We start from the raw sequence: 13228 nt of genomic DNA, 5'->3' as shown, positions 1-13228 counted from the left end.
AGCTTGTTGTGATCCACACAGTCAAAAGCCTTTGCATAGTCAATGAAGCACAGATAGACATTCTTCTGGTATTCTTTGCTTTCTGCTAAGATCAATTAGGAAATTATAAAATTATGAACAAAAAGGACTTCTGGTCACCATGATAGGCAGGGACCAGAGTATTTGTATGAGACGCTATAGACAGGGAGAAGTTACCCAATATGTTGATGATTGAATTTGCTGGCTGCCTGTCAAGATGAGAACTGGAGCCAGATTTCATGTGATTCAAAGAAAACAATTTGACATTTCTTACACACCCAAATGTGTAGAATAGATTTATCTGAGCCAGCTACTTGGTGCTGACAATACCTATCTTTCAATTTTTGCAAAAATCAAATGAGATGTGAGGCTAATTATGTATTATTTTTTTCATTGAAGTGAAAAGTGTTAAGAGGCAGGGGAAGTACAGACTGCATCATGCTATTTGCTGATGTTTCCTGAGGCATATCCTTGACCATTTTGTTTGTAAAGGAAAAGTAGGAAAGAGAAGAGCCAGGGTAAGTGAATAGCTTTATCATTTTTAATGATAATTTATGCATTTTATAAGCTGGAGCCACAACACTATAGTACTGCTTGTCCTTTGTTGTCATCACCATAATCATCATTTACCATTTTCCTCTCTATCATCATCTCACTGCTATCACCATTCTCAGATTACCAGTTGCCATCAAGTCAATTCTGATGCATGGCAGTCCCATGCATGCAGAACAGAACTGCGGTGCACAGTGTTTTCAGTGCCTGATATTTTCCCCACCAAGCATGCCTTTTTCCAGAGCTATCTCTGGGTGAACTCAAACCTCCAACATTTTGACTAACAGCCGAGCATATTAACAGTTGGCTCGACTGTTGGGACTCATCAAGGCAGCTCGTGTTTTGTTAGTAGTTTCATTGGCACTTATTTTGCTGCAGACACTGTTTTGAACACTTCTTAGTACTGTAACACAACAATGTTTTGCACAAATTTCTTTTATTATCTCTATGTCACAGATGAGAAAACAAAGTTTGAGAGATATTAAGAAAACTGGAAAATTCAATAGCAGAGTATCTTCCACAAAAGCAATTGCTTACTAGAGATCCTAAAGATAACATATTCCATTTCACATAAAAGATGTTAAATTTAGGGGAAAAAATCATAAAACCTTTGTGTGTGTGTGTGTGTGTGTGTGTATTACATATTTATAGAATGCATTTATGCTATGCTATACATAATATTTATTACTTGTTTTTTTAGTTGATAATATATTTTGTTTATCTTACCATGGCAGTTCATATAAACATGTCTGTTTTTAATAGAAGTATGATCTAATCATGGTTAAACAAATATCTTTGTTTAGATCATCAATTACTCATGTGCAAGTGCAAGCTAAAGCTGAAGTAAATAAAAACAAGCACTCAAAAAGCAAGTTACAATCTTGATTCTATGTCAGCTAAATACAAAAACCATCTTATGAAGAGGTTTGAGGACTTCAACATCAATAATCAAAGACCAGATGAGCTGCGAGATGACATCAAGGTGACATTCATGAAGAAAGCAAAGGTCATTACAAAGACAGGGGAGAAAGAAAAGACCAAAACTGATGTCAGAAGAGCCTCTGAAATTTGCACTAGAATGTGGAGAAGTCAAAACTTAGAAAGAAAATAATTGAAGTAAAAGAGGTGAATGGAAGATTTCAAAGGACAACATAAGAAGACAAAGCAAAGTATTATGAAGGAATGTGCAAAGAGCTAGAGTTGGAAAAGACAAAGGGAAGAACTCTCTTGGCATTACTCAAGCTGAATAACTGGAAAAAAAATTTCAAGCCTCAAGTTGCAATACTGAAGGATGTCCTGGGCAAAATAATGAATTCCTCAGGAGGCATTAAAAGAAGATGGAAGGAGTATACAGAATCACAACCAAAAAGAATTGGTGGCCACAGGGCTATTTCAGGAAGCAGCATATGATCAAGAAACAATGCTGGTGAAGGAAGACATTCCAGCTGCATTAAAGACATTAACAAAAGGTCCCAGGAATTCGGGGGATACCAACTGATGCTTAAACAAACAGATGGAGCCCTAATGTATTCATCTAATTATGCTAGAAAATTTGGAAGACCGCTACCTGGCTAACTGACTGGAAGAGATCCATATGTGTTTCCATTCTCACAAAAGATGATCCAATCAAATTAATTTGGGAATTTGATGGAAGTTATAAAATAATATCATTAATGTCACACATAAGTAAAATGTTACTGAAGATTATTAAAAAATGTCTAGAAAAGTACATTGACAGAGAACTGCCAGAAATTCAGGCTGGATTTTGAAGAAGCCATAGCAGTAGAGATGACATTACTGTTGTGTCAGACAGATCCAGGCTGAAAGCAAAGAATACCAGAATAATGTCTACTTGTGATTTATTACAAAGACATTTGACTGTGTAGATCATAAGAAATTATGGCTAATACTGAGAATGGGAATCCCAGAACATTAATTGTGATCATGCAGAATCTAAATCTAGATGAAGAAGCTGTCATGTGAACACAGCAAGGGAACACTACCTGGTTTAAAACCATGAAATGTGTGCATCAGGACTATATCCTTTATCCATACCTATCCAATCTCTGGAGAAGAGTGTTGAATATGGCAAGTACTGCTAGGAGAACAAACAGGTTTGTCCCGGACAGAGTGAAGCCAGGCTGCTCTTTGGAGCCAAGGATTCTGAAGCTTCATCTGACATACTTTGGGCATGTTGCAAGGAGGGACCAATCCTTGGAGAGAGACATCATGTTTGGCAGAGTGGAGGGACAACACAGAAGAGGAAGACCCGTGATGAGATGGATAGATTCAGTGATTGGGATAGTGGGAGTAGGTGTGTTCGAGACAATGTGGTTAGCATAGGATAGATCAGGGTTTAGGGATTTTGTACATAGGGTTGCAATGAGTTGCAACTGACTCAACAGCACATAACAAGAACATTAAATCTCTAAGTAGAACAAATAATTAATGAAGCTGGAGTCTATGAAGAACAATGTGGCATTAGAATTGAAGGAAGACTCATCAACAACAATCTGCCTTAAGCAAATTACAAAACCTTGTTAGCTGAAAATGAGGAGGACTTGAAACACTTGCTGTCGAAGATCAATGATCCTTCAATATGAGTTATAACTTAACATCGAGGCAACCAAAGTCCTCATCACTGAGTCAATAGGCAACATAAAGATAGATAAAGAAGAGATAGAAATTGTCAATGACTTCATCTTGCTTGGATCCACAGTTTAACATCCTTGGCACCAAAAGCCAGGAAATCAAAAGATGTTTAACTCTGGTCAAGTCGCTTATCAGTAACTTTTTCAAAGTGCTGAAGAGCAAAGATATCTGTTTCAAGACTAAGATGCACCTGATTCAAGTCATGGTCTTTTCAAGCATTTGATATGCATTTGAAAATTGGACAATGAATGAGGATAAAAGAGGAATCAGCATCTTTGAATTGTAGTACTGGAAAAGAATACTGAATGCCCCATGGATTGCACAAAGGACAAATAAGAATGTCTTGGAAAATGTTGTAGACAGAGTGCTCCTTGGAGGCAAGGATAGTGAAACTTCATCTGACACACTTTGTGCATACTGTCTAGAGAGGCCAGTCTTTGGAAAAGGACATCATGCTTGGAAAGGGTGAGGGTCAGCGAAGAAGGGGAAGACCCTCAGTGAAACAGATTCACACAGTGATGGTAACAGTGGGTTCTAGAGTTTTAGAGAAGATGACACAGGATAGTGCAGGGCTCAGATCTACCATTCAGAGGGTAGTTTTGAGTTGTAGTCAACTCGAAAGTGCCTAATATCAACAACAGTGAGAAAACAAAGTTATGCTTGGTAAATCCATCCACTTGTGATATTTCTATTAAGCAGCACAAGGTAACTAAGATATTATGTAGAGAACGTTGTTTTTATGTGTCATCAAGTCAATCAGGATTCATAATAACCATATGAACAACAGCTTTGAGCCCTTCCCTATTCTGTGTTATCATAATGAACCCCTGCAGGGTCAAAAATAATATTGAGGTATGCTATTTAAATGGTCAACTAGAAAATGGTGCCATGAAGTGGAGATCTGTTGTCATAAGTTTCATAAATAATAAAATATTTAATAAAGGCAAAAATAGCCCAACTGGTTGCAGAAATAACTCTCCAGAAGTAACCATGCTTCATCATTCTACACATGTCTTGTTTAATGTTTTAGGTATATATGAGAATTGTTTATTTCCACTTTTAAATAATTTTCACCAGGATTGGTGGTCCCAACATTTTCTCTTCCTATCTCAGCATGTTTATCTGTTTGATTTCTAAGCCATCTCATTTAGAGAAGAATAGTTAGAAATAGGGAATCAGCAAATGATTCCTACTTTTAAAAGGGCCAAATCTTTTGTATCCTAAATCGTTCTTGTGGCTATAAATAACAAAGTGTAGTTCACACAGAATACACAGGCTTCTAAATAAATGACATATGATTTTGACTGTTATTTAATTTTTAAAACAGGCCACCAACAGCTTTCTTCAGCAAACACCCATCTACTTATTCTTAGTAATTATGATCCCAAGTCCAATTTTTCTGCTGAGAAACTCACAACAGAACAGACTTTATAGCTTGTTTATTTAACACATCTCTCATTCATCACGTGGTATCTATGCTATTCCTTGTTATCCAAACCGAAAGTAATTCAGGAACTTAAGTAGCTTCTAATGACCAATGGGCACTTCATAAAATAATTTTGACTACATATCCAAATTTCTGAGTGCCCTGCTTCTATCCTTCATCGGCAGGGGACTCTTGACCATGTTAACAGCGTAGTGGGAGACCACACCGGATTATGTTCCATTTGAAACCACAACCATTAAGCAGCATAGATTATCTTTGGTCCTACAGCTCTCACTATTGCCTCTAAAAGGTGTTTACACAAAAGGCAGACCCACAACCAGGTGGATTGATGCAGTGACTGCACCAGTGGGCTCAAGTGTGTCAGCAATGGTGAGGATGGCACAGGACAGGACAGGTCCAAATCTGTTGTTGCTAGGATCGCTAAGAGTAGTACTTGACTTGACTGCACCTAACAACAAAAACAAATTATCCTTTTGGTATTTTCTGCTTTTGGCTAAGATCTTCCCACTTTATGTGTTCTAAATCTGAACACCTGGGCATGTGTTTTAACTGAGAATAGGATATCAGTACTGTGTCAATGATAAAGGTTGAGTTTAGGGTTTGTCTTAGATAAATGTCTCTGAAGATATAAACTTGCAAATTAACGAATCAGAGATGAGAGAAACAAGATGCTAAACATAAAGATTTCCTTGGAAGCAGAAGCTAAGAAGAGATAAGGTCCTTCCTCCAGAGCCATCTTTGAGAGGCAATTCACCTAGAACCAGCATTGTGAGCCGATAAGCAACACTATAGGAAATGGAGAGGAGACATTTTCAACCACTCTATTTTATTTGGCTTCACAATCAAATAATGTGTGGCACTGGACAACTCTGCTGCCAAGGACCTCTGTAAAGAGCTCAAAAACAAGGAGGCCACATTGAAAACCAAAGTACACCAAGCCTTTGTCCCTTCAGTCACCTCATGTGTCTGTGAAAGTTGGACAATGAATAAGGAAGACCAAACAGGACTTGATAGCTTTGGATTCTGGTTTTGGGGAAGAATATTGAGCATACTGTGGACTGCTGAAAGGACACACAAGTCTTTTCTTGGATGAAGTACAACAAGAGTACTCCTTAGAAGGAAGAATGTGAGACTTTGTTTCGCATACTGTAGATCTGTTATGAGGAGGGTCTAGTGCCTGGAGAGGAACATCATGCTTGGAAATGCAGATGACCAGGGTTAAAGAGGAAGGTCCTCAAGGGGACAGATTAACACAGTCACTGCAACAAGTACAGACCATGAGGATGGTCAGGAATGGGCTGAGTTTCATTTTCTTTGTAAATATCCATGCTCTGAGTCAAGGCTGCCTCGATGGCCCCTAACAATGATAACAAAGGGCCACTGTGAGTCGTAGTCGACTCAGTGGCACAAAACAACTGTAAAAATGATAACAGTGAGGAAATGCATTTCTCCAGGGGAAGTCATCCTGTGGTATTTTTGTAACAGCAGCACAAGGTAGTTAAGATACCAGGGAAGAGAATGTTGATGTTAGGTGGCCGTAAGTCAGCCATGACTCATAGTGCCCTTACGGACTACAATTCTGAACCTGTGTCATTGTAATGATCCCTACAGGGTCGAAAGTAATCTTTATGTGTGTTATTTACATGATCAAATAGAAAGTGGTCCCAGAGAATGGAGTTCTAATTCAAGAAGCAGCACTCTTAAAAGTGGGATCAGGGTATTTTGGGATTCAATTATGAATAGTTGAATTTGGCATAACTATAGTGTGCCCTCCATTGGGGATGCGAAGAAAACAAAACAAATAATCCATCATGGAATCCAATACTCTATTAGGAAAAGCGTAATGACAAAGGGAAATACTATATGAGGGATGTTGAAGAGATGTAAAGGTACACAAAGGGGATATTTCACAATTTTTGTACCCAGGCTTCCATGATTCATTTTTAGCCAATCTTATTATACTTAGCAAAGGAGTTGACAATGGATCCTCTCAGCTAAGCTCAAAGGAACTCCCAGGGTGTATGCTACCAAACCACATCTCCTTACAACAATGATGCTAGGGACAAAGGCTTCCCTTTCTGAAAGGAAACCGAAGAGCCAACTTTCTCTGCCTTCCAGATGGCATTACACATGTCAATTAGAAATGTTCAGGAAGCACTTTCCTCTTTGCAACCAAGAGAACGCATTTCCTTCTTTGGAGACAGCCCTTGCTTTCTCTCCCTCCTTAAATAGAATCTGATGTGAAGTTTGGTTTTTACATATATTTTCCTCCAAATTACCCATGACTGGTCCCTTGCACTGTTTGTGCTCTCGGTGGATACTCTGCAGTGGGCAGATAAGGATACGGCTCAGTGACGTACATTTCTCTGATGGTTTCCTTAGCAATGCCCCAGCAGGCTTCCAGCTCCCCTACAAACCTGCTTCTGAGTCAGTCTGCTTTCGGCTACCATCCAGGCTCTACCAGAACATCACTTTGAAAACAAAAATAACTCTTTCTCCTTCATGGTACTTTACAGTTTATAAAGCTCTTCCATGGTCTTCATTTTATCTAGACAGCATAATGTTAGAGGAAAAAATACTTCTGTCACCATTTCACAGGTGAAAAATGAGTCTTACAAAAGTTCAGTGACTTGCCTAGATGGTGTACCAGCAATCAGTGGAAGAGGATGAGAATTCTGAACACAGGGATTCATGAAGCTTATTTATTTGGGGCAACAGTAGCCTGAGAGGTACAGGTAATTTTGTCTAAGCAAAGTCTAAAAAACTTCAGATAGAGATTAATTTGATTCTGGCTAAAGGCAAGCTGTTTCTGTGATTTAAACTATGTTCAAAATTTACTAACACAATCAAAGTCTAGTTCATGGGCAATAGTGGCAAGAGGTGTATTAACCTAGCCACCAGCAAATGTAAGGTAGCTTTAGTAGTCAAAATATAAGTTTCTATTTTCTTGTTATTGTTGCCATTGAATCATCTCTGATTCATGGCAACCTTATGTGTAACAGAACAAACAGAACAAAGCACAGGCCCGGTCCTGAGCCTTCGTGGTACAGATAGCAAGAGCAGTTGCTATGGCTCTCATCACATAACAGTGACACTAAAGACACATCACACGTATATTACTACAGGTGGTCAATGAGTACATTTAATTTTGTTTTATTGCTCCCTGATTCACACAGTTATGGACATGTTTTTGAAATGTAACACTGACTTGAGTGGATTAAGGAAATAGTTTAGATTTGGTGGGAATAAAAGGTGCTACTTGATCTCCATGTGGCAATATAGGGTGATTGTATGTTTAGTGGAACTTGAAAGAGGTGTTTTATGTGACCATGTGGCAAGTTCTGGATGGGGCTGTGAGGACCCTCACTGAGGGGCTCCAAAGTGCAGATAGATGTAGTCCCTCAGCATACAACAATGGGTGTCCACAGAATCTACGTGACTCCTGCCAGCACATGAGATACAACTTGCATTGAAATTATGACTGACTTGTTCAAGGATCTTGTGGATCTCCTACTCTTTCCAGAGGAAGTTTAACTTTCTGGCATTTGAGTATGAGTTAAACCTTCAAATCTCAGAGAAAAAAAAAGTTTTAATTTCCACTTTTGGCACTTATAAAAATTAATATTTAAAATATGTGGTTTACAGAAGTCCTTAAAAATCACTGGGGGGTTAAAAAAAGTCATTGAGTTAAACTGTCCTTATAGATTATAGATAAATTCTGTCTATAAAGGGGTTTTCCACCTAACATTCCTCTCATGGTTAGGAGTCTTCCCACCTATAAACTAATTTATTTCCAACGAATTTCTCTGGGGACCTAGTTAAGATCAGCATCAAGAGTTTGAGTTCAGTATGAATGGTTTTTGTGGATAGACAATTGCAAAGAAGAAGTCTCACTGCTTCCCAAAGCAGTATCATTTTATATTTTCCTCCAGATTGATTAGTGTTCTTCCCACTTACAGCTTCCAGAAAGGACAATTAAGCAAAAGAGATAAGGTCCTGGGTTCTGAAGTCAGTATGTGCTTAAGTGCCAGCCAGCTCTCCCATTTCCTGGTTCTGCAACTCTGGATGAGTTATTTGATACGCTGGAGTGGCAGCATCCCAGTTTATAAACAAGGAAGTGTAATAATAATAATAATAATGCTCAGCTTGTGTGGCTGTGATAAGGACTAATTGAAATTATTAATTTAATATTCTTACAGCACAATGCTTGATACATAGTAATTATTTAACATGTATTTTTAAAAATCAATAAACCATATAAAAATTTAAACCCACTGCTGTCTAGCAATTCCAAGTCATAGCGACCCTGGAGAACAGAGCAGAACTGGCCCATGGTGTTTCCAAGGCCCCATGGATGCAGATTACCACATCCTCCCTCCTCTGAGCTGTTAATGAGTTTGAACCACTGGCTTGCTGGCATTTCAGTTAGCAGTCAAGCAACTTGAGCCAAGTCTGCCAGTGTATGTGCGTTATGTGCCATCAAGTTGGACCCCAGTGACTGAAGATAAATCACACAGGAGATTGGCCATCTTTCTCCCAAGACAGCTGGTAGATTTGACTATGTGGCTTTGGGTTGGCAACAAAATTCCTTTCCATGGGGCCCCCAGAGCTCCATAAAATCCAAACCAAGAAGCCCATTTCTATGTAATTTTTTTCCTTCTTTTTTTTATGGGAAAAACATATTGGGGGTACAAGAAGGTGAGGGTTGGGGGCAGAGGGGTGAGGATGGGTAGGGATGCAGTTGCAGAGCTGCAGAAATTGGTTGGTAGGGGGAGCAGGTGAAGGAAATGAAAAGGATCCAGTGGGAACCAGATGCTACAGGGGAATGATAAGCATTTTCCAACAGTAATTAAATCAACTGTCTTATTGATTTGGGAACTGGATGCCGACTCTCTGGCTTCTTCATGCTGAACAGGGGTGTTGATGTGAATGGGGAAAGGGAGGACACTTTATCACCTTACTGGTGATCTTGGGTTAAGGCTGCTTGCCTTCTTGTTCTGTTAGAAGATATTTTCCAGTCATTTGCTCCCCTCTGGACTGCAAAGTGTTTTCCCAGGTGAGTCCAGTGGGGATGGCTGGTTGAACCCAGAGGCTCCATCCTCCTTTGCTTCTTTAGCTGGCAGTTGTATTTCCTTTTTGTCACTGCCACTGGGTTCGGGGTCAGGTCTGAAGTAAAACCCAGTGTTAAGGTTATCTATAGGAAAGGGAGCAAACCTAGAGAGAACAAACTTGTGAGGGGTTTTGGGGTGTTGCTTTCAGGTTTACTGGGGGAGAGGGTGGCAGAAAGTAGCCTAGATAAAATTCTCTGGATACCCTAGACATTTTTTTTTCCTACTCAGGGTCAGATGGCACAATCTGGGGACCGAGGAGCTCACCCTGAGGGCCATGATGGCTCACTCCGAGCCGAGGGCCGAAGACAGCCCATCCCGAGCAGGGCAACACCCCCCATGGGCTGGCTGGTACACTCCCTCTGTATTTACCCCCACTCCAATCTGGTCCCCTCACCTGACTGAGGACTGTGGGCCAGGGACAGTGTCTCCAATTCCAGCACCACCACTTTTACCCCCCCTAAGTGGTCATACTATAATTTGAAGTAGGTATCACTGCCCTCCCCCTTTATAAATGGCAAAGGGAACCTGAGAATTGTGAACAGACTCCCCCCAGGTCTAAACAGCTTTTGGCAGAAGCATTCAACAGATCAAAATATGTGGTGCATTTAGGATATCAGTCCTTTTGGACATGCTGCCACTCTTAAGTGTCATCAAGTAGACAGCTCACAGTGACTTTCAACAATCCATTGTATAGGTGGTCATTTTCTCTGGCTTTCCAAGGAAACTCAAACCTGCAGAGGGTGGGGTGCATGTCCCCCGCACAGGCATCGCACGGGCGTCCCATCTCCCGTGCGGGTGGCCAGTGGGTGCACACCATCCCCCAGCACGGGCAACTGGCAGGCACTTGCCATCTCCCGCACATCATCTCCCACACAGGTGGCCAGCAGGCGCGCATCATCTCTCGGTGAGTGCCTGTCATCTCTCGGCGGGTGCACGTCATCTCGCGTGTGGGCGACCAGCGGGTGTGCACCATCTCCCAAAGCGGGCAGCCGGTGGGCGCACGCCATCTCCTGAGCATTATCTCCCACACGGGCGGCTGGCAGGCAGGCATCATCTCGAGTGCGGACCACCAGTGGGCACACGTCATGTCTCGGTGGGTGCCCGTCATCTCGTGCGTGGGCAGCTGGCGGGCACACATCATCCCCCAGCAAGAGTGGCTGGTGGGCGTGCGCCATCTTCCATGGGGGTGGCCGGTGGGCGCAAGCCATCTCCCGCATGTCATTTCCCCCATGGGCAGCTGGCTGGTGGGGGACCTTCATCTCGCATGCAGGAGGCCAGTGACCGCCTGCTTCCCCTGCCGCTGCCATCTTGGCTCCAAGAATTCTCCCCAGAACAAGTCCACTTTGTTGCAGTGTGGCAGCTCCACTGCACCAGTCCTGGGGAGACCCGGTGCCCACTCTCCATCCTAGGCAAGGGATTCCATAGATTCCGGCTGTGGGAGCTTCATGGAGCTGCGGCTGTGGTGCGGCGGGGTGTGGGCTCTGCAGGAAGGGGTTGGGAGCTGTAGCACTCACCCATTCCTCCTTAGGAATCTTTGAATTCCTGCTGTTGAGCCTCAATCTTCACTGAAGACCAGTCATCAATTGTTTAACTGCTCAATTATCAATAAACAGAAGTCTGTAGAAGGCCATAGTGGCCCTGTTCCAAGTGCTCCACTGCTCCCACAGCTCACCACGTTGTCTCCGCCTCCGCCGCCATCTTGGATCCATTTCTATGTAATTTATACTGATCCCTGGAGGGCTCATGAGTTATAGAGTAGAATTGTTTGATAGGTTCTTTTGGCTATGTCCTTTCAGAAGAAGATCACTAGGCCAATCTTCTGTGGAGCCACTTGGTAGGTCAAAACCATTAACCTTTAAATTTATAGTCAGGTGTAAACTGTTTATACTACCTGCTGTTGTTGTGTATGATGGAGTTGACACTGACCTATCATTGAACGTCCAGCAGGTTTTCAGAGGCAGTTAATTGCACAGGACAGAGCAGGGTTTATGGCTGTTGTACATAGGGTCGCTATGAGTTGCAAGTGATTTGATGGCACATAACAACAACAACAGGGGGCCTAGTGGCAAGAAGCTGGGCTGCAATCCCAAAGTCATATGGTTTGAGCCCACCAGCTGCTTCACAGGGAAAGGATGGGCAATCTTTTCTGGTGTGATTAACTACATCTGAAAACCCGCTTAAGGATCAGCTATGGATAGGTTCTGACTCCACAGTACATAACCCACAACAAGAGGAAGTGTAAGGGAGCTCTGGTGGCCTAGTGTTAAGAAACTGCACTGCAATCCTAAAGGCACAAGTTTGAATCCAACCAGCTGCTTCATGGGAGAAAGATGAGCAATCTCTTCCTATGCACTTAACTGCCGTCTCCAACACATCCACCCCAATTATCCCAGTCACTGAATCAATCCACCTCATAGAGGGTCTTCCTCTCCTGCACTGTCCCTCCATCCTCCCAAGCATGACATTACTCTCTAAGGACTGGTCCTTCCTTGCAACATGTCCAAAGTATGTCAGACGAAGCCTCAGAATCCTTGCCTCCAAGGAGCAGCCTGGTTTAACCCTCTCCAGGTGGAATCTGTTAATTTTCTTAGCAGTCCATGGCATATTCAATACTCTTCTCCAGCACTCTTCTCCAAGGCATCAATTCTCCTTTTATCACCCCTAGTCATTGCCCAGCTTTCTGATGCAAAGCAAGGGATTGCAAAGACCACTACCTAGTGACCTCGAAATACAAGCGAAGCATAGATTATTAATTGTAACTGTGGTTTACTTAAGGAGACTTGTTGGCACACCCTAAATAAACGATAGTTACACTTACTAATCTCCGCCATACTCATATTTAGAAGTCCCTTCATCTCACCCACTTTGGGCATGTTAGGAAGGGCCATCATGCTTGGGTGAAGGGTCAGCAAAGGAAGGAAAGATCCTTAATGAGCTGGATTGACACAGTGACTGTAACAGGAAGCTCAAGCATGTCAGAGGTGGTCAGGTTGACACAGGAGAGGGCAGATCCACTCTTCATAGGGTCATTATGAGTCACAATCGACTTGATGTCACTTAACAACAACAGGTAGTATAAACAATTTACATACACTTGAACACCTAAAAGTCATTGTGAAGATTATGGAGAAACACAGGCAGTAGTTTTTAGGATAGTGATCAAAAGCACTTTGTAAGCATTCAGGTGGAATAGGTGGATTTTATTTCTAGTGTTCTGAAATTGTGGCACTCATTTAGTGTTCCCAAGCTCTGGTGGCCTATTGAGTAAAAATTGAGCTACTAACCCAAAGGCTGGGCAGGTCCGAATATATTTGGGAATAAAGGTGGACAATCTCCTCTTGTGCTATTTACAGACTCTGAAAACCCACCAGAGTATTAGTTATGAGTCAGTTCCAACTTGATGGCAGTCAGTGAGTATTAGTGTTTTCAGCCTAGAGATGGCCATAAC

This window comes from Elephantulus edwardii, unplaced genomic scaffold (assembly GCF_000299155.1).
Source record: "Elephantulus edwardii isolate Elephantulus edwardi_28Jun2011 unplaced genomic scaffold, EleEdw1.0 scaffold00130, whole genome shotgun sequence".
NCBI lineage: Eukaryota > Metazoa > Chordata > Mammalia > Macroscelidea > Macroscelididae > Elephantulus > Elephantulus edwardii.
This window is presented reverse-complemented; position numbering follows the sequence as displayed.